Source organism: Bos taurus, chromosome 11, assembly GCF_002263795.3.
Source record: "Bos taurus isolate L1 Dominette 01449 registration number 42190680 breed Hereford chromosome 11, ARS-UCD2.0, whole genome shotgun sequence".
Lineage (NCBI taxonomy): Eukaryota > Metazoa > Chordata > Mammalia > Artiodactyla > Bovidae > Bos > Bos taurus.
Window position 1 is genome coordinate 102,116,568 of NC_037338.1, and position 21,419 is coordinate 102,137,986.

Below are 21,419 nucleotides of genomic sequence, written 5' to 3' on the forward strand. Positions count from 1 at the left end.
AGAAGCCGCCCCAGTGAGAAACCTACGCGCCACGACGACGAGGAGCCCGGCTCGCTGCAACTAGAAAAAGCCGCACGGCAACCAAGACCCAGCAGAGCCAAAGCTAAGCAAAACAGATTTAAAAAATAAGTAAAAAGCTCACCTCATTAGGTGAGGGCTGGGGCCCACCCAGCAGACTCTCCCATAGAAAGACTCCTAGTCTATCACAGACTTAGAGAGTGAACTTATGTTGCTGGGGGATGACGTGGAGTCGGGATAGGTAGGGACTTTGGGGTGGACATGTACACACTGCTGTATTTAAAATGGATAACCAACAAGGACCTACTGTATAGTGCGGGGAACTCCTCTCAATGTTAGGAGGCAGCCTGGATGGATGGGGAGCTTGAGGGAGAATGGATACATGTCTTCACCTGAAACTATCACATTATTAATGAGCTAATTCAAAATAAAAAGTTTCAAAAAAAAAAGACAGAAAGTCTATATAACTTATGAAACAATAATACGTGTCCAATGTATGCCAGACACTTAATCCTCATGACTCAACAATGGAGGTGTTCTCACAAACCCCACTTCACCTTTAAGGAAAGAAGCTGAGGAAAGTGAAGTCACTTGCCTAAAGTCACATAGCTGATTTCAGGTCCAAATGAACCCCACCCTGCAAGTTCAACTATTAAGCTATACTGCCTTGATAAACAGAATTTCACTCATTCAGTACTGAATGATAACAATATGTACTGTGAATCCAGTACGCTTGACACTGCTTTAGTACAACACTGGGAATAAAGCAATGAGCGAAGCCAACTCCCATCCTCATGGACAGAACATTCCAGAGGGGGTGTGAGAAAAACAATGAACAAAAGGAGTAAAACACACAGGGTGATAAATGTGATCATGAGCGAGGAGAAAAATGACACGGAGGCAGATGGGGGCAGCTCGGAGGCTGCAACACTGAGCAGGGTGGTCTCCGAAGGCCCCTCTGAGACGGCGCCATCTGAGCCAGGACCTGAAGGGCACCCAGGCATCTTTGAGGTGGTCTGAGAACTGGGACAGAAAAGGAGACGCACTTGCAGTCTGCCTGGAAGAACTCCAGGGGGAGCCTTTCTCAGGACAGCTGCGCATCACCCCTCACAGCTTCCAGCCCGAGGGCACCCGTGGGCGCTGAGCAGGTCTCTGGCTTCACCGTCACCACCCGAGACTCTGAGCCTGGCTGGTCCTAAGCCTGGTCCTCCTCTGTCTCCAACTCCACTTGTCAAAACTCATTCCACACACAGAGTGCTCCTTCTGACACTGCTCATCCCTCACTCCGACCACACTTAGGCACACGTGGGTAAGGATGTGGTCATGCGCCTCTGTTTGTCCACTGGATTAACAAAGAGCGGAAGACTAGATAAAATCGAGTGTGGGGGGAAAACCAGGCACCTGATCTCTGTTGGTGGAGAGTGTAAACGGGTACAACCACCCTGAAGGGCAAGTGGACAGGGTCTATGGAAATGGTAAACGCAGTCCCCTAGAAACGTACTGGACCCTTGGGCACACACTTACATACCAGAGCACCTGCTGTGGCGAAGACTGGAAATAACCTACACTCCCTCTGCGGAGAGCTGGGTGTGGTACCTCCACAGGTGAAGTCACTCAGTCGTGTCCGACTCTGTGAAACCCCATGGACTGTAGCCTACTAGGCTCCTATGTCCATGGGATTTTCCAGGCAAGAGTACTGGAGTGGAGTGCCATTTCCTTCTCCAAGGGATCTTCCCAACCCAGGGATCGAACCTGGGTCTCCTGCACTGCAGAGAGATGCTTTACCGTCTGAGCCACCAGAGAAGCCAGTACTTCCACAGAGGAGACTCTATATAAGCAGATGTTTAAGAAAAGATGAGCTACGAGCAGTGAGGATGAAATACTAGTCTTTCCGAAGAAGATGTCTGACATGGATAGTGGTCATAAATGAAGATCCCCTCATTCTTGGAGGAGTAAAGGGTCAGGATACAGGCTATGCATTCTTCAGTGCTTTAGCAAAAAATAAAGTAACGATAATATGCATGATGACAAAGACAGAGTAAACGTGGTGAATCCAGTTGAGTATACAGAGTTTAATGCACTATTATTCCTTATAACTTTTCTGAAAGCTGGAAATATTTTCAAAGCATAACATTTAAGGGAAGTGTCATGGCCATGGCCAGGCATCACTAGCAGAAAGCATTACAACACCCAGACAAGCGGGGGCCCCTTCAAAGAGACACGGCGTCTAGGCGGGTACCCGAAGCCAGCTGAGAAGGGAAGGGGGTGGAAGACCTCTGCGTGGCAGTAACTGGCCCAAAGCCTCAGTCAGCTAGTTGGCACGCCATCCCCTGACCCAGCCTGAGAAGCAACAGAGTAAGTTCCAACTTAGGTTCTGGGTCAGTGGCCGTGCAGCCCACCCTCCCGCCCACCCGTCTTCTCAGTCTGGCCCAACAAGAGCAGACACTCACTGATGGCTGTGAAGGACCTGCAGACTCCTCAGAAGAAAAAACGAAAGCATTGTATCTGTGTGCTGGATTATTTAAAGTAGGAAAAAGAGATGTTTTGGAAACACCTGAAAAAGCCAGAGAACAAAAATTTTATCTAGTTAACAATTAATACGTAAGAACACCTCATTTTTCCAAGCATCTAGATGCACTCAGAATACAGGTCATTTGGTTTATGTGTTAACTGTGTTTTAACTGTATTGGTAATTCGTATGTCAGGAGGGCCAACATTTCCTGGTTATTAAGAATGAACATGATGTTAACAGTTTGGATTCGAATCTTGGCTCTGCCCCTTATGACCTGAAGGATCTCAGGGCAAGTAATTTAACCTCTTTTTTAACCCCAGTTTCAAAAACATATAATACACATAATTTCATAGGGTTGTCTGTGAAAACGGAAACACACCATTTGCTGTATAAATAGTACTGACTCTACCTCCAAGTACAGTGCTGGGTGCTAGGGATGTGGCTTTGAGCCTCATGGAGCGTACACCCTGTGAGTATTATTGCTGTTCAGTCACCAAGTTGCGTCCAACCCCATGCTACAGCACATCAGGCTCCTCTGTCCTCCACTATTTCCTGGAGTTTGCTCAAAGTCATAGCCACTGAGTTGGTGATGTTATCTAACCATTTTATCCTCTGTTGCCCCCTTCTCCTTTTGCCTTCAGTCTTTCCCAGCATCAAGATCTTTTCCAATGAGCTGATCCTTCGCATCAAGTGGCCAAAGTACTGCAGCTTCAGCTTCAGCATCAGTCCTTCCAATGAATATTCAGGGTTGATTTTCTTTAGGATTGATTGGTTTGATCTCTTTGCAGTCTCAGGGACTCTCAAGAGTCTTCTCCAGCACCACAGTTTGAAAGCATCAATTCTTTGGCACTGAGTCTGTAAGTATAGCTAGATATTAAATAGATAACTCCCAAAACTAAAAACTCACAAGCTTCTGTGACAATGTCTCAATAAAAAGGCCCAGTGCTAAAAGCTTAGGTCAGAAGGACATTCCCGGCAGAAGGAACAGCATGTGAAAAAGCAGAGGTAAGGGGAGCCTGTGGAAGTGGAAAGAGAAAGCGTGTGTGAAACGTTTACTGGCAGGGCTGGGAGCAGGGGGCCCTCCAGAGAGGGCAGCGGTGCAACCGACGCTGCTGGAGAAGCAGCACAGCCTGCCCATGGCATGCACGGAGTGCTCCATACACCGTGGGCACGGGGCAGCCCGAGTCACAACGCACATAAGCAGACTTGAAATGAGTGTCCTCTTAATTTACAGGTTCACCATGTATGGGGCGGTCATATTCTGGTCACTTTCTGAAATGACTTTCTGATTGAGTGTCGCCTCTAGAATGAAAGCATGAGCAGTAACAGCTGCGTGAGGTTTTCCAGCCTGCGGCTCTGTTCTGTACCTGGGCAGCAGCTCCTTCAGTGCAAATCACCCCAGGGATTTATACACACACACACAAACGGGAGTAAGGTAGGCTTTGAGAACAGAGGTTCTAGCAGTTGAAAGACTAGTTGCTGGGATGCAAACAAACAGCAAGCCACTGAAATCCGTGGAGCAGTGGTAATTCATATCTAAATCTGAAGCCTGGATGGTAGCAAGAACAGATGGCTCTGCAATATGCAAACACATTCCCGGCAACAACGGGCTCGGGCGACGAGAGCAAACGGGAGCTGCCGGGCAGCGAGGGGAAGGACAGCGGTGCAGCCACGAGGCTCCGGGGACAGCACCAAACGCCAAGGGCAAAACAGGCCTCCCGCGGAGGTGGAAAGGCAGGTTTCCTGCGCACAAGCCTTGGCCGACACAGAGCGTGTTCCCTCGCCAGAAGAAGGGAACACGGCTCTCTGCAACCAGCAGTGACACGTCACCTGCCTCCCCAGCACCAGCTAAATCGCGCCTCAAGCTGGGTGGGGGGAGGACAGATGAGTGGCCAACAACTACGGTGCAAAGAATCCGCTGAAGTTCAGGCGGACAGATGTGACCTTTCACCTGGACGCATGCTGTGTATTTAAGGAAAAAAAAAAAAGGTCCGAAGAGAAGTGACTTCACCAAGGTGACATCTTCAATCATTTCATTCATTCATTCATTCATTTCTTCAACTAATATTTATGGGACACTTCCTAAAATGTGCCCTTGGGAAACAGTAATGAAATAAAGAACATTTCCAAGAAGAGAAAGACAGACAGTAAGTTCCTTTTTTTAAGTGAAATATCTGGTGTATGAGAAGATGAAACATATTATGGTTTTAACACGTGCAGGGTAGGGTGGCTGGAAGTGAGGGTGCTGCAAGGTCAAGTGTGGTGCACACTGACAAAGATGTGAAAATGAGGACACAGGAACATGGGCTATTGAGAGGGGGAACAGTCAGCACAGGGACTCTGAGAGGAGATGGGGCACGCCTCAGTGTCCTGGAATCAGGAAGGAGGCTAACAGCTGGAGCAGAGACCGCAGAGGAGAGGAGACGCATGGAGCTGGGAGGGGTGGGGGCCACTGAGAGCAGCTGGGCCTTTACTCTGGGACAGGCGGGAGCCACTGCAGGGCTTGAGGCAGAGGCACGACGTGTCTGGACTTTCCCACTAAAGCACGCCCTGAGCGCTGGTTGAGACTAAGCGAGAGAAGCAGGGAGGGCCACCAAGCCCAGGGCAGGTCCAGAATGAGAACGTGGAGGTCAGTCGGCTTTAACAAGGGCTTCCGATCCAGTGGTGACATTCTCGTCCTTTTACTTTCAACACGGATTCTAAACTGCAAAGAATATCATAGATCAAAATACCTCCTTGTAGAATATAGAGTTCATGATTTTCGGATGGGAGGTGAACTTCTCAGGCTTCAAAAAAACAAAGAACACGAACAGAACTTTTAGGAGATCTGATGTGCAAATGCTTTATCAGCAAACCTGTCAGTTACTACATAAGTGCAGTGTGGCAGGTGCTTGGCTGAGAGGTGGGAGGACTCAGAGGCCGGCGGACAGCATGGCTCCGGGGCCAGACTCTGAAGGCAGACTCAGTCCCCCCAGAATGAGAACAATGTAATGACTGTATGTACGACTTAGGGCTGCTGTTGGGGTTCAATGTGGTACTTCACAAAAAACCTAGCCCACTGCCTGGCACGTGCCAGTGCTCAATAAACGGTGGCCACTGTCATTACCAGTTGCCACCGATAATGCAGTCCTCATATAGGCCCCAGGCCACCGCACTAAGGGAGGAGAACGAGGTGGGCTCTAGGGTTGGGGACACGGAGCTGAATCCCGCCTGGGCTGTCTGATATCAGAGGCCAGCCTGGGACTCAGCAGGGAGGCCTCCTTCAAGGGAGCAAACAAGGACACCACTGTCCAAGGAGGAGGAAGAGGAACCAGGGAGCGGGTATCTGCCAGAGCAGAGCCAGCCCCTGTGCGGGCCAGGGGACGCCGTGACCCACGACACTGGGTCCCACCGCAAGGCGCTTACCCAGCAGACACCCTTCACCTCTGGGACCACAGGCCCAGCCCTTATAAAAACTACCGCCTCTACGGCCTCTCTCCTGGCTCTGAAATGTCATGACTCTCTGTTTTGGTTTTGTTTGTTTCATAAGACCTTAGAAAGGGGGAAAGCATCAACAAAAAGGTAGAATAACTTGAGAAAGAGAAAACAGACAATAAGCATTACCCCCCAGCACCCTTTCTGGTGTGACAGATCTCACTCACGCTACCACACCCGTATCAACCATTACAGGTCACTTTTCAAAATGCTGTCAGATAGAAACTGATTACTCCTCGTGCTCAGCATCAGTCCTGACACGTGGGCCCATCGACACTGAACAAAACCAGGCTTCTCAAGCCGTCGGAGCCTCACTCTCGTCCCTGAGGTGGGGAACTGAATTATTAAGAGATAAAAGCATGTGCCACCCCCTTTCTGCTTTATTTCCTTATGGAAGGACAGCTGAAACCACACAAGGGAAGAGCCTGCATGGCAGGTGACTTAAGAACAGCCGTTTATAAACACAGGCACAGAAAGGCTGGCGTGGAGGGGCGGGGCCGCGAGGGAGGGGGTGAGGGAGCCCGGCGGCTCCAGGTCCAGAGAGGGTGTCACCTGACTGGAGGCTGCTGCGCGGACGGTAGGAAAGCTATAAATAAGACTGCAGATCTATACACTGGGCAAAAGTGTGAGGCGGCAAACAAGTACTCAGGCAGCATGTTTATCTCGAGCCGTGTCCTGAAGGGGCAGACAGCAGGGCTTGACGACACCCAGGCCTGGCAGCCTGTTAGGATAAATCCGGATCGAGGACACGAAGGTCCAACGAGAAGTATGAAGAGTGACGAAGTGTTCCACTGACACAGCAGGTTTCACTTCTTCCCGCCAGCGCGTCCCTGCACACACACTCCCCTCCACACTCACATGATGGCACACGTCAGGATTTTCTGGGAAGGCCAGGAGACATTTTTATTTCCCCTGTGTTTTGCCAATTTCAGAGATAACGGATGCCTTCTGTAATCTTCTTTCCTCTTGCAGAGAGACTGGCTGAGAGAAGGATCTGCGGCCTGAAGCCAGGCTGTAACCATGGTCAGGAGCCGGGACCCAGGGCCACAGGGGTTCCCGCATGACCTGGGGCGTGCCGCTCACCACTCGTCCGTGGAGCAGCGCGAGGCAGGACCAGCATTACTCAACGGACCAAACCAGGGGCACCGAAGAAGGATAAAAGGGAGGAAGGAGAAAGAACAAAACAAAGCGGAAGAAGAGGGGCAGAGAAAGAAAACCATGAAGAAGAAAAGGTAGGTCAAGTGAGGGCCTCCAACATCAGCACCCCTCAGCCTGGGCTGTGGGCAGGGCACTAGAAGGCAGAAACGGGGGATGCGCTGACGGGAGAGGCGATGAGCAGAGAGCAGCACGGGAGACAGTCACGAGGAGCTGGGCGGGAACGAGTCAAGCTGGACACACAGATGTACTCAGAGCGGGCATCCTGTCCTCGATCTCACGTCCACCATCAGGTGGTGATCCAGAGGCGACTGCAACTGCGTGGACGCCCAGCTCTGGAAAGAACAAGGTGCAGAAAGCAGAGCGGGGCAGCACTGAGAGATCACTGAGCTTCTGAGAATCCAGCTGGCACAGGCGCACCCCTGTCCTGAGACCTGAGTGCGGGGCCCACGGACTCAGCCTCACCCCCTCCTCGCCCAGGGCTGTGGGCCCCGCCCCCTGAGGCGTGGGCCAGCCTGCAGCACTCCCGTGCGTGTTGACAAAGCTCCGGCTGGGAGCTGAACCCCTGCTACTGAAAAACGTGCAGTCACAGAATTTGTGGACCAGAAAAAAAAAAGATTATGTTTTTAAATTTTAAAATATTCAGTGTGGCTTAAAAACTTAGGACCGAAGTCCAAATGAGTACTCTGTGGTGAGAAGAAAAGTGGGGAGAATTCAGTCCGAAGCAATTACATGCAGCCGCGTTCGGGGGTCCGGTCTGTGGTGGCAGCTGCCACCAACTTTCTTCTTCTCAAGAATGCAAATGATTAAGATAGATTAAATACCTACTTTGCTTAAATACTCTTGATAATGAGTTTCTTTCCTTCTTTTAAGGGTGTTTGATGTTGGCAGTTGATGGATCTCGAGTTAAATTGTTTTAATTCAAAACAGCACCATCTGTCGTTAGGAGCTACCAGCTCAGGAGCGGGGGCCGGCGCAGCACTGCGGAGAGCCGTGGAGGTGACACCGCAAAGGCCACGCGGTGCGGGCAGACGGGCAGGCAGCCGTGGACCAGGCACCGCAGGCGAGGAGGCAGAGACGCAACTCTTGTCTCAGCCAGGAGATCCAGGACTCGATTTCTTCCTTGAAAAACGGGGGCTGGCTTAAAGATGGCGATGACAGTGACACTGGCAATCCTGACTGGCAGCTAGATTCTCAGTGCACGCTGTGTGCCTGACGCAAGAGAGGAGCGTTTTACACAAACAACCTCACTTATACCCTCTCTGTACCTTGTTTAAACTCCTTATGTCCGAGAGTGTGTGTACTAATGTCCCCATTTTACAGCTGAGCAAGCTGGGCTCAGAGAGGTAAAGTCACTTGCCCAAAGTCACACAGCTAAGAGCGGGAAAGCCAAGACAGGTATGTGACCCCAGAGACTGTGCTTGTAGCCACGGTACCATGCTGCCCGGCAGCCACCGAAGAGCCCATGAAGAGCCCTACAATTCCATCCCTCCAGTACCCAGAGTCCAGTGGCCACAATCTGCCTTTGCTCTGAGTGGTCACAGAAGCAAAAGCCGAGATGAGCACTAAGCAACTCAGCATCTGGAACCTCAGCTCTAGGAGTGGACTGTGCTGCGCCCAGCAGGACGGCCAGACAGGCCTCGTTCCACAAGGCGCCACCTTCAGTCCACGCCTGTGACCCGAATGCTGATGTGAGTTGTAAAAACGAACAAAACCTGAACTAGATGCAGTGGAAAATCCCCAGCAGTTGGTTTTTTGAGAGGCTCACTAAGTATCTTCCAATATATGCTTATTTACTTGGAGTCACGGCATGGACTATATAAAAGAGGTGACCGTGTTCCCATTAATCACGTGGACATTACCTTGAGCAACCCTAGCTATGGAAACAAATCAGGGGGACCATCAGGTTATTTTGTGAGGGTCAGGGTAAGTTTTCTAATGTATGAAGTAGGCAAAGGTAAAACTCTCAGTAATAAAAGCACTATCTGCAAACAACTTGAAGGTATTCTTCATAAATCTATACAGATAAAATTAGGACGATCAGGAGGACATCATGCTCCCAAGAAAGTGAGCGGACAGTACAATGTTTCAAAAGAGAAAGAAAAAAATAACGATCTACTAGCAGCTCAGAATGTAGGTGCCAGTATCATAGTTATCTTTACTGCCAGACTCCATTTTCCCATCTACCATCTTATTTAAAAACAAAAAATTGAGGAAGGGAACTCAAACTCCAGCACACTGCATAATGGTGTGTGTTGGGGGAGCGCGAGGGGGAGGGGCTCACAAGCACCCGGGCAAGAACTGACTTGGTCTCTTAAACTAGGAGTAGGTGAACAAATCTTCACTTTCCTATTATTTATGCATTTTGCATATGAATAGATTCATATTTTGCATATAAAATCTGGCATAATTTTTAAAAGAAAAAAAAAACAAAAAACGCTTCTGACTGCCTTAAAGTGAAAGTTAAAGTCGCTCAGTCATGTCTAACTGTTTGCAACCGCAGGGACTATACAGTCCATGGAATTCTCCAGGCCAGAATACTGGAGTGGGTAGCTTATCCCTTCTCCAGTGGATCTTCCCAACCCAGGAACTGAACCGGGGTCTCCTGCATTGCAGGTGGATTCTTTACCAACTGAGCTATCCGGGAAGCCCCACTGATTGCCCTAATGTGGAGAACAAATGAAAATATACACTATCTGACAAGAGTAAACAGATGACTTCACTTAAAATTTAGGTTAAGAGATTTAAAAGGAAATGCTAATGGTCAGCAAAATATGACCATCTTCTAATGGGCAGCATAATTTATGACTTGAGAAGAAGGTTCTTGGCATGAGAGAACCAACACTGGGCAGCACAGTGGAGGGACATCAATAAGAAAACTGAGAAACCATCCACGTGAAAGAGGGGCCAAAGCATGAATGAGCAAAGTGTGAATGAAGACACATAAACCCCAGTCTCCCCTGGGGAGCTGACGAGGATCCTCTCCCACTGATATCCAGTACTGACAAAAATCGGGAGAAATGGCATCCACACACACTGAGGTCCAGGGCGTCAGTCAGGACTTTCCTTCTTCCCACCTGCTATTGCTTCCAAACTTCCATAATAATTCTGTTACCTCCATCATTTAAAATGTAATTTTGTAAGTGATTCATGAGGCTACTGAAAAGAAAAAAGGAGAGAAGGACAAAGGGTGGATGAAGAGCTGGGAGGAGAGAAGGAAGGAGAAGGCGGCAGGGAGAACCTGAGGCTCCAGGCTTGGCAGCCAAGAAGCTGGCACAGGTCACTAGCTCTCGGGCTCAGTTCTCTCCTCCGTGAAAGGACAACACAGGCCTTCCCCGGCGGTCTAGTGGGTAAAATGCTGCACCTCCATGCAGGGGGCCCAGGCTCAATCCCTGGTCACAGAACCAGATCCCACCCGCTGCAACTCAGAGCACCGCATGCCGCAGTGGAGGTCGAGGATGCCGTGACTAAGACCCAGGGCAGCCAAATAAAAGTATTATTTTAAATGAAAGAATGAAAAGACAGACAGACGACAATGCATCTGTCAGAGCTGCTTCTTGGTTGAGAAATAACCTAAAGGGCCTAGCACAGAGTCTGAGAGCCTGTTGCTGTCGTTCAGTGGCTCAGTCATGTCCGAATCTCTGCGAGCCCATGGACTGCAGCATGCCAGGCTTCCCTGTCCTCCATGTCTCCTGGAGTTTGCTCAAACTCATGTGCATTGAGTCAGCGATGCCATCCAACCATCTCATTTTCTGTTGCCCCCTTCTCCTCCTGCCCTCAATCTTCCTCAGCATCAGGATCTTTTCCAATGAGTCAGCTTTTTGCATCAGGTGGCCACAGTATTGGAGCTTCAGCGTCAGTCCTTCCAATGAATATTCAGGGTTGATTTTACAAGTGCACAACAAATGCTCTTTTTATTATTACTCCTACTTCTCATGGCTGCCTCTTCTTCAGGGGTCTTTCACCAGAAACCCCGAAGGGAGAGGGGGCTAGTGCCCAGGAGGTCTGTCCTGAGGGGCAAGGAGAGAACAGGGAGGACCGTGCAGCCTTTCTCTCCCCTGGGGCAGCTGGTCTATTGGCAGCCTTCTGCCCACTGCACCACATTTTTAGTTTGCAAGCTAACTTTGTTTCTAATTATCTGCTTTGCAGTTGGATCTGCTGACCTTACATCTGAAGGACAATCCTGTATCTGCTTAAATGATCAAAAACAGTGCACATTTTACCCACAAAGTCCATGGCTGGAAAATTACCTATAGAACTGAGTCAAATGAAGACACTCATTTACTTCGTTTCATTTCTGGTCAGTTTTCATTTAATAAGGAGCATGCCATTAACAAGGCAAAAATAAAATTTATTTAATTCAGTAGACATGCATTAAACACAGAGAAAGGTTCTAATCGAAAGTATTATCTCACATCATACACTGAAAATAATTCTAGGTTGATTAGAGTTAAAAGTATGGAATCAAGTCACAGAAAAACATGGGAGAAAAAAGATATGACCATTTCACAACTACTTTCTTCATTTAAAAGAAACACAAGACAAAAGAGAAAAAGATCAACAGATTTGACTAAATAAATACCTCTGTTGGTTAAAAAAAGAAAACATAACAAAATCTAAGGCAAACAACAATTTGGGAAGATATATGCAAAAACAAAAAAGCTTAATACTAATAGTGTTAAAGAAAAACAATGAAAAATATTTGCATAAAGTATGCCAAGATATGTGCTTAAGAATATTCCCTGCTGCATAATTTTTAAGTATGAAATAACTAGGCAATCTGTCCATCAACAGGAAAAAGTAAAATATAGAGGCTATATCTGTACAGTAGAATAGCAAATGTATTGTGTTCATACATATGATCTGTATATTACTGAATGAAAGAGAATTATAAGATGTTTAATGAGATCTATATTTGGTTTTTTGTTTTTTCTACTACACACACACAAAGGTCCTAAAGAAACTATTCATCAAGCTGTTAATAATGGTTATAAACAAACAAACGAAAAAGATTTTATCTGAGTGGCAGGGGTAACGGGTGGGCAGGACCCCGCCCTCGCCATTCACTTTTTACTTTTCAGAGCTCTATGTTTGTTTTACAGCCACCTCTAACTGCTGGTCAACATCCATTCTCCTTTACTTTCTTAGAAACAGAAGCTCAAGCTTTTAAACAGGACCTGTTGCTACCCAGCCAAAAAACTATTTCTCAACAAGACTTACAGCTAGGTATAGCCAAGTGTCTAAGTTCTGACCAACAAACAAAACGTTTTGCCAGGTTCCGGGAAACCTGCTAGGAATGAGAATGAGATGATGGCTGGAGCGCCAGCAGCCATACCAGACAACTTAGACATGAAGACCACACGTGGCAAAGCAGTAACATAAGTGGAACCTTGGTCCCTGACAATACAGAGCTCCATACCAACCATGGACTATTCTGAAAGGACTATGGTATTTACAGCCAAACCTGATCCTGATACAAACAAACGTATATGTCTAAAACTTAGCAAATTAATAGGCAATGATCTGAACTGACAAATGAGAAGACAAGAACTACACCTAAGAAAGAAATATAAAGGTGAACATTCAATCGCACTACTAATTAAGGAGATAAAGGAACACAGTAAACTGTTGTAGTTCATCTATCAACTAAGTAAAGATGGGAATACGTTTGTCTTCTTTTGACAATTTTTTCCAGTATTCATCTTTTCACACACTGAAATAGGCTAACAGATATTGTCACGGAGTGTAACATGGTATAGTCATTTTAGGAAGTCAAGAAACACCTGGGGTAACAGGCAAATTTGGCCTTGGAACACAGAATGAAGCAGGGCAAAGGCTAATAGAGTTTTGCCAAGAGAACGCACTGGTCATAGCAAACACCCTCTTCCAACAACACAAGAGAAGACTCTACACATGGACATCACCACATGGTCAACACCAAAATCAGACTGATTATATTCTTTGCAGCCAAAGATGGAGAAACTCTATGCAGTTAGCAAAAACAAGACCGGGAGCTGACTCTGGCTCAGATCTTGAACTCCTTATTGCCAAATTCAGACTGAAATTGAAGAAAGTAGGGAAAACCACTAGACCATTCAGGTATGACCTAAATCAAATCCCTTATACAGTGGAACTGAGAAATAGATTTAAGGGACTAGATCTGATACAGTGCCTGATGAACTATGGACTGAGGTTCGTGACACATTACAGGAGACAGATTAAGACCATCCCCATGGAAAAGAAATGCAAAAAAGCAAAATGGCTGTCTGGGGAGGCCTTACAAATAGCTGTGAAAAGAAGAGAAGCGAAACACAAAGGAAAAAAGGAAAGATATAAGCATCTGAATGCAGAGTTCCAAAGAACAACAAGGAGAGATAAGAAAGCCTTCCTCAGCGATCAGTGCAAAGAAATAAGAGGAAAACAACAGAATGGGAAAGACTAGAGATCTCTTCAAGAAAATCAGAGATACCAAGGGAACGTTTCATGCAAAGATTGGCTCGATAAAGGACAGAAATGGTATGGACCTAGCAGAAGCAGAAGATATTAAGAAGAGGTGGCAAGAATACACAGAAGAACTGTACAAAAAAGATCTTCACGACCCAGATAATCACGATGGTGTGATCACTCAACTAGAGCCAGACATCCTGGAATGTGAAGTCAAGTGGGCCTTAGGAAGCATCACTACGAACAAAGCTAGTGGAGGTGATGAATTCCAGTTGAGCTATTTCAAATCCTGAAAGATGATGCTGTGAAAGTGCCACACTCAATATGCCAGCAAATTTGGAAAACTCAGCAGTGGCCACAGGACTGGAAAAGGTCAGTTTACATTCCAGTTCCAAAGAAAGGCAATGCCAAAGAATGCTCAGACTACTGCACAATTGCACTCATCTCACACGCTAGTAAAGTAATGCTCAAAATTCTCCAAGCCAGGCTTCAGCAATACGTGAACTGTGAACTCCCAGATGTTCAAGCTGGTTTTAGAAAAACCAGAGGAACCAGAGATCAAATTGCCAACATCTGCTGGATCATTGAAAAAGCAAGAGACTTCCAGAAAAACATCCATTTCTGCTTTATTGACTATGCCAAAGCCTTTGACTGTGTGGATCACCACCACAAACTGTGGACAATTCTGAAAGAGATGGGAATACCAGATCACCTGACCTGCCTCTTGAGAAACCTATATGCAGGTCAGGAAGCAACAGTTAGAACTGGACATGGAACAACAGACTGGTTCCAAATAGGAAAAGGAGTACGTCAAGGCTGTATATTGTCACCTGCTTATTTAAGTTATATGCAAAGTACATGATGAGAAATGCTGCGCTAGAAGAACCACAAGCTGGAATCAAAATTGCCAGGAGAAATATCAATAACCTCAGATATGCAGATGACACCACCCTTATGGCAGAAAGTGAAGAGGAACTAAAGAGCCTCTTGATGAAGGTGAAAGAAGAGAGTGAAAAAGTTGGCTTAAAGCTCAATATTCAGAAAACGAAGATCATGGCATCTGGTCCCATCACTTCATGGGAAATAGATGGGGAAACAGTGTCAGACTTTATTTTTGGGGGGCTCCAAAATCACTGCAGATGGTGATTGTAGCCATAAAATTAAAAGACGCTTACTCTTGGAAGGAAAGTTATGACCAACCTAGATAGCATATTGAAAAGCAGAGACATTACTTTGCCAACAAAGGTCCATCTAGTCAAGGCTATGGTTTTTCCAGTGGTCCTGTATCAATGTGAGAGTTGGACTGTGAAGAAAGCTTAGCGCCAAAGAATTGATGCTTTTGAACTGTGGTGTTGGAGAAGACTCTGCAGAGTCCCTTGGACTGCAAGGAGATCCAACCACTCCATTCTAAAGGAGATAGGTCCTGGGTGTTCATTGGAAGGACTGATGCTAAAGCTGAAACTCCAATACTTTGGCCACCTCATGCGAAGAGTTGACTTATTGGAAAAGACCCTGATGCTGGGAGGGATTGGGGGCAGGAGGAGAAGGGGATGACAGAGGATGAGATGGCTGGATGGCATCACTGACTCAATGGACGTGAGTCTGAGTGAACTCCAGGAGTTGGTGATGGACAGGGAGGCCTGGTATGCTGTGATTCATGGGGTCGCAAAGAGTTGGACACGACTGAGCACCTGAACTAAACTGATAGTCATTTTGGAAAGCCATTTGGTAATATGTATCAGGGGGGTTTCTAAAAGTCCAAATCACATCAGACCCAGGTAAAAGTGAGCATCTTCCACTCTGCCTCTCCACTGACAACAGCTACAAAACGCAGACAGCACGTAAGGGGCTATGATCTGAGGATTCTGAGAGGTGGACAGCAGCAGATGAATTAAGGAGGAAGACCAGAATGCAAAGTACCACTGAACCAGTGATGAGGGAACTATCTGTTTATTCTCCAACATCCTCAGCCTGAACTCAATGCTGCCCGAAACCAGAAGCACGCGTCAGCGAAGACTAAGACATCCAGAAAAGTTCTCCCGTCTATATTCAATGAGTCAGGAAAGGGTCCCCCAGTTCAGACAGTGGGCAAAATCGTCCCCTGTTGGACTTTTTCCTTCTCTCCTGTCCCAGTCCCTCTGCAACTGTGGCAGGGACAGCGACAACAGCATTCGTAGCTGCCATGGTATAACAAACAAACTCAAGAGTGGTCCACTTTCAAGAGCAGGAGCTTTGAGGGACAGCTTGCTGATGTAATAGCCAATGGCCGTTGAGGATTACAAAACTGGGCAGACAATGGGAGGGCGAGATGCCTAGGATTTTCACACGGGTTCATTCCACTGGTGAATTTAAACATAGGAACTGGATTAGGGTTTTGCGTGGGTTCATCCTATTGGTGAATTCACAACTTAAGAACAGGAATAGGTGCGCAGGAAAGGAGGATACAGAGTGGCAGGGAGGGGCCAGCCATAAAGAGGGAGGCGACATCCAGGAAGACCGTTCACCCCACAGCACTCAGCCAGCGAGGAACTGGGGGAGAGACTTGCGTGCCAGGGGTAACTTGCTCCCGTGGGGACTCTAGGTCTGACTGCCCACCAGACACCTGATCTTGCAAGCCTGTCATGAAAGCCTCACTTCCCACTGCACTTGGTGTCTCCATTTTTTGAGTCTGGGCTAGTTAGCGTGTTTCTCACAATGGCAACCCAAAAGGGCCAGAAATTTTGAGGGTGTGGGGAACTTCCTTTCCAATCTGAGGCACTATGGACCTGAAGGAGTGGAGGAACATGCTCCAACTCTTTAATTCTCTCTCTGCCCTCCCACTATTTCATCCCAAAGGCAACCGGGAGAAGTACACAGCACAGCAGTGTAAATAAGGCCCCAGCTTTCTAGCCAAGGACCGAAAAGGAGAGGCCCAGAGAAACAGAACGTATGAGATCACAGAAAAAGATGTGCTTGGAGAAGCAAACTCCTAAAGTTGTTTATTAACTCCAGCACAAGCACAGGTTTGCCCCTAGAAAGCATCATGCACATTCTCAACAACTTGCCTATGGGATAGATGATCACCAAATCACCAATACGAATGGCATGAGCACGAGACAGATGAGAAGAGTCATGCAAAGGCTTTGAAAACAACACAACGAAACCACAACTCAGAAGGCTGATCTGAACCTGCAGCCTAAAACAACAGGGTCGACAGTTTGCTGAAAAGAAAAATATCCACATTCTCCACAGAATTTAAACAGAGTTTTCCTCATAATAACAGAATGTCTAGAATACAAGCCAACATTACTTGGCATGTAAATGATAAGGAAAATTTCAATTCAAATAGGTAATGTAAACATACCACAAGATGACACTGATGTTGGAATTTTCTAATAAAGGCATTAAATGGCTATCATAAAAATGCTCCAACAAGTAAGAGTAACCACTCTTGAACAGAAACACAGAAAGTCTCAGCAAAGAAAGATACAAGGAAGAGCTAAATGGAATTTTAGAAGCAAAAAACAGAAACACACACACACATCTTAGACCACTTGGCACCGCTGCAGTAGTTCAACTGGTAACCTGTGGTTTTATAATAAAGCCCGTCCAAATCACTACCCTTTGCCCCAGTAATTCTACTTCTAGGGCTCTATCCTTAGAAAGGACTTCTAAGCAAAGACAAAACTCTGTGCTCCAAGATATTTATCCCATCAATATTCGTAACAGTGGTAAATGGTAAACTACATGTCCAAGCCAACAGGGAAATCCTATAGGAAAGTATGGTACAGGCCCTGAGCAGAGTATTACAGTTACTAAAATTTAAATTTTCAGAATGCTACATAGTAACACGGTTAGTGTTCAGAGACTAAGTCAGACTCTGCAACCCCATGCAGTGCAGCACAACTGGCTTCCCTGTCCTTCACTCTCTCCTGGAGTTTGCTCAAATTCATGTCCATTGGAGTCAGTCATGCCATCCAACCATCTCATCTTCTGTCACCCCCTTCTCCTGCCTTCAATCTTTCCCAGCATCATAGTCTTTTCCAATGAGTTGGCCCTTTGCATCAGTTGGCCAAAGTATCGGAGCTTCAGCTTCAGCATCAGTCTTTCCAATGAACAGTCAGGGTTGACTTCCTTTAGGATTGACTGGTTTGATTTCCCTGCTGTCCAAGGGACTCTCAAGAGTCTTCTCCAGCACTGCACTTAGAAAGCATCAATTTTCAGCACTCAGCCTTCTTTATGGTCCAACTCTCACATCCATACATGAATGACTACTGGAAAAACCATAGCTTTGACTAGATGGACCTTTGTCAGCAAAGGAATGTCTCTGCTTTTTAATATGCTGCCTAGGTTGTTCATAGCTTTTCTTACAAGGAGCAAGCATCTTTTAATTTCATGGCTGCAGTCATTGTCTGCAGTAATTTTGGAGCCCAAGAAAATAAAATCTGTTACTGTTTCCACTTTTTCCCCATCTATTTGCCATGAAGTGATGGGACCGGATGCCATGATCTTAGGTTTTTTGAATGTTGAGTTTTAAACCAGCTTTTTCACTCTCCTCTTCCACCCATATCAATAGGCTCTTTGGTTCCTCTTCGCTTTCTGCCATTAGAGTGTTATCATGTACATATCTGAAGTTGTTGATATTCCTCCCAGCAATCTTGATTCTAGTTTGAGATTCATCCGGCCCAGCACTTCACATAATGTACTCTGTATATAAGTTAAACAAGCAGGGTGACAACATACAGCCTTGACGTACTCCTTTCCTGATTTGGAACCAGTCCGTTGCTCTGTGTCTGCTTCTAACTGTTGCTTCTTGACCTGCATACAGGTGTTTCTCAGAAGGTAGGTCAGGTGGCCTGGTATTCCCATCTCTTGAAGAATTTCCACAGTTTGTTGTGATCCACACAGTCAAAGGCTTCAGAAGCAGATGTTTTTCTGGAACTCTCTTGCTTTTTCTATGATCCAATGGATGTTGGCAATCTGATCTCTAGTCCCTCTACCTTTTCTAAATCCAGCTTGTACTCCTGGAAGTTCTCGGTTCCCATACTATTGAAGCCTAGCTTGAAGGATTTTGAGCATTACCTTGCTAGCATGTGAAATCAGTGGAACTGTACGGTAGTTTGAGCAACCTTTGGCATTGCCTTTCTTGGGACTGGAATGAAAACTGAACTTTCCCAGGGGTTTTCCTGGTGGTCCTGTGGCTAAGACTCTGTGCTCCCAATGAAGGGGGCCAAAATTCAATTCCTGGCCAGGGAACTATATCCCACACGCTGTAACTAAGAGCTTGAACGCTACAGCTAAAGATTTCACATGCCACAACAAAGATCAAAGATCCTGCCTGCCACCACCAAGACCCAAGGCATCCAAATAAATAAATATTTAAAAGAAAGAAAACTGACTTTTTCAGTCTTGCGGCCACTGCTGAGTTTTCAAAATTTGCTGACATATTCAGTACAGCACTTTTACAGCATTACCTTTTACGATTTTAAATACTTTGGCATTCCATCAGCTCCACTAGCTTTGTTTGTAGTAATGCTTCCTAGGGTACAATTGGCTTCACAATACAGGAGGTCTAGCTCTAGGTAAGTGACCACACCATCATGGTTATCTGGGTGATTAAGACCTTTTTTGTATGGTTCTCCTGTGTATTCTTGCCACCTCTTCTTAATATCTTCTGCTTCTGTTAGGTCCATACCGCTTCTGTTCTTTATTGAGCCCATCTTTGCATGAAATGTCCCCTTGGTATCTCTAATTTTCTTGAAGAGATCTCTAGTCTTTCCCATTCTATTGTTTTCCTCTATTTCTTTGCACTGTTCACTTAAGAAGACTTTCTTATCGCTCCCTGCTGTTCTCTGGAACTCTGCCTTAAGTTGGTGTATCTTTCCCTTTCTCCTTTGCCTTTCGCATCTCTTTTCTCAGCTATTTGTACAGCCTCCTCAGATCACTGCATCTACTACTGTGGGCAAGAATGCCTTAGAAGAAAAGGAGTAGCCCTCATAATCAACAAGAGTCTGAAATCCAGTACTTGAAAATGACAGACCTCAAAAATGACAGAACGATCTGGGTTCATTTCCGAGGCAAACCATTCAACATCACAGTAATCCAAGTCTATGCCCCAACCACCAATGCCAAAGAAGCTGAAGTTGAATGGTTTGATGAAAACCTCCAAGACCTTCTAGAACTAACACCAAAAAATAGATGTTCTTTTCATCATAGACGACTGGAACGCAGAACAGGTCAAGAGATACCTGGAGTAAGAGGCAAGTTTGATCTTGGAGTACAAAATGAAGCAGGGCAGAGGCTAACAGAGTTTTACCAAGAAAACACACTGGTGATAACAAACACCTTCTTCCAACAACACAAGAGACGACTCTACACATGGACACCACCAGATGGTCAATACTGAAATCAGATTGATTACACTCTTTGTAGTGGAAGATGGAGACAATCTATACAGTCAGCAAAAACAAGACCTGGAGCTGACTGTGGCTCAGATCATGAACTCCTTATTGCAAAATCTGGGCTTTAAATGAAGAAAGTAGCAAAAACAACTAGACCATTCAGGTATGCCCTAAATCAAATCCCTTATGATTATACAATGGAGGTGATGAATAGATTCAAAGAATTAGATGTGGCAGACAGAGTGCCTAAAGAACTATGGACATAATGTTACAATATCATTATAACATGATCACTGATAATGTAACACTATCGTTAAAAATTCTTGAGACATAACGGGAAGTGGGGGTGAGGGTAGCTTTGATTATATATAAAGAATGAACACAATAAAGCTAAACACAAACGCATTCACCTAGAAAAAAAAGACGAAAAGAAAAGAATATTACAGTGTTAACGGTGCTAAACTAAGTAGAGGGATTACAGATGACTTTTTCTTCTTTCGGCTTCTGTTTTTCAGTCTGGGATAATAAGTGCATATTACTTTGAAAACAGTAACTACTTCCTGCCTCCTCCAAAATGTTCCCTATCTTGCACTCTCAACATTATCTCTCAAGATACTAAGTCATGTTACAGATTTTCCAATCAAAAATTTTCTCTCGAGAATGTAAAAAATGTTTCTTGAATGCAGGAATCTCAATTACTCTTGTTTCTAGCCCTCCAGTCAAACACTTGGCAAGGAAAAACATTCCTACTGCTGATGGTTAATAAGTAATGTGAAATAACTCAGAACTACTCAAATCAGACCAGTCCTCCTTATTAGGAAAAAAATTTTAATAGGACACATTTGCAAGAACACCATTCCAAAGCAGCCTGGTCTCCATGGACAATTACAGAATGTCAAGCTGTCACACAGATGCCACTAATAACTAAACTGTTCTTTTGATTCCTCCTAACTTAAAGGTCCCCACCTTCCCAAACCGTCAAGGAGGCCCCTTCCCCTCCATCTGTTCTACCATATCAGGCTTAGCATGAAAGGCTAACAGCAGAACCCGCCGGGCCCGTCAGCCTGGCCCATCAACCACACAGATAAGCCAGGCCACTGTGTGACCGAGCTCTGTCCTTCAACCAACACCCTGGTTACGGGGGTGGGGAGCAGGGATTGGCAGCATGCTGGGGTCTCGTCCACCGGCGTTACAATGTCCAGGAGAAAAACAGACCATTCCGAAACCACAGCACAACTCACTGTGACTAATTTTCCGGGTAAAACATGCACAATGGGTTTCTGCCCTTTAAGCACTGGTGTAACTGCCTAGTTAATTAGAGATGTGCTGCTAAAAGCAAACAGCACCGAAGGAGAGCAGAGTCAACTCTGGTACCTGGGCAATTTGGTATCTTCTTCGGTCTCCCTGAAATGTGATTAAGCATGACCTTTAAGAGG

At 46.0% G+C, this 21,419-nt stretch overlaps 1 protein-coding gene and 1 long non-coding RNA gene across 6 annotated transcripts in view; one reads left to right on the forward strand and one right to left on the reverse strand.

Annotated features, from left to right (window-relative positions):
• MED27 (mediator complex subunit 27) overlaps nt 1-21,419 on the reverse strand; it is a 247,206-nt gene that overhangs the window by 198,628 nt on the left and 27,159 nt on the right.
• Nucleotides 6,620-9,273, forward strand: LOC100847981 (uncharacterized). Of its 2 annotated transcripts, none has more exons than XR_009496565.1 (2): nt 6,620-7,236; nt 7,453-9,273. It is a non-coding gene; the product is annotated as an uncharacterized lncRNA (long non-coding RNA). The 2 variants fall into 2 exon arrangements; XR_001501430.3 differs by having other exon boundaries at nt 8,033-9,273.